The following is a 1,032-nucleotide window of genomic DNA, read 5'->3' on the forward strand; positions in this document are numbered from 1 at the left end:
TTACTTTATGTTTTGGCCGGTCGACAGATTTGACGCAATTGAGTTGACAGCGTAGTTGAATACGCTATGCATGCAGCACTTCAAAGGGTGTAGCGGTAAGAAAATTAAGAAGATTGTTTTGACACTATAACAAAACTTTGGCTGCATGATATACACACTTTCAAAATAAATATTAACTTAACAAAAAGAGGAAAATTGTGTTTGTCCATAATTATTCATAAAAAGTCCATAAAATTGAGACACACATGCAGACACCCAAGACTTAATTTTGATTTGTTTGCCCCCTAAGGCTATGAGCAAGAGGTCAAGAAAGGCTAGGATTTTTTTTTATTCTAAAGAGACATAGTGGTGAGTTGAAAAAAAATCTGCTAAATGTTAAATATTAATATTTTTAATGTTTTGAAAATTATAAATATTTTCAAAAATAAAATTAGTTTTCTTTTTCTTTATTATTATTAACCCTTGTGCAGTCTTTAGAGTCATTCAGAACCCAAAATTAAGTTATTAATAAAGAACAAAAGTTCCCCTCATCTAAATGCCACGAGACACAAACAAAACTAACAAACAAACAAACAAACAAACAAACAATAAATAATATCTGGCCTAATGTTAGTTTGTTCATGCTCACATATGAAGATATATCTGGCATTATTGCAAAAACTAATACTTAAAAAAGAAAAATAATACATATACATACATATATTTTTTTTCTTTTTTCTTTTTTTATAAATAAATGCACTTATACAATGAGTTGTCCAATAAAAGGGATCCTTTGCAGCCATCTAGTGGAAATTACATGTCATGTTAATTTTGACATTTTATTTTTTAGATGGCAGCAGTCTTCCACTACATACATGTTTAAAGCCTTAACCAATTTACATATTTTTAAACAGTTTAAAGTAAACCAATGTGTAAAAAGCATTACAAATATAAGTTAATACAATTAATACAAAAAATGTATTAGGACCTCCAAAACATTACTAAAACATTAATACAGTGATATTACAGGTATTTACAAAAAAAAATAATGAT

This window comes from Garra rufa, chromosome 2, assembly GCF_049309525.1.
Source record: "Garra rufa chromosome 2, GarRuf1.0, whole genome shotgun sequence".
In the NCBI taxonomy this organism is placed as follows: domain Eukaryota; kingdom Metazoa; phylum Chordata; class Actinopteri; order Cypriniformes; family Cyprinidae; genus Garra; species Garra rufa.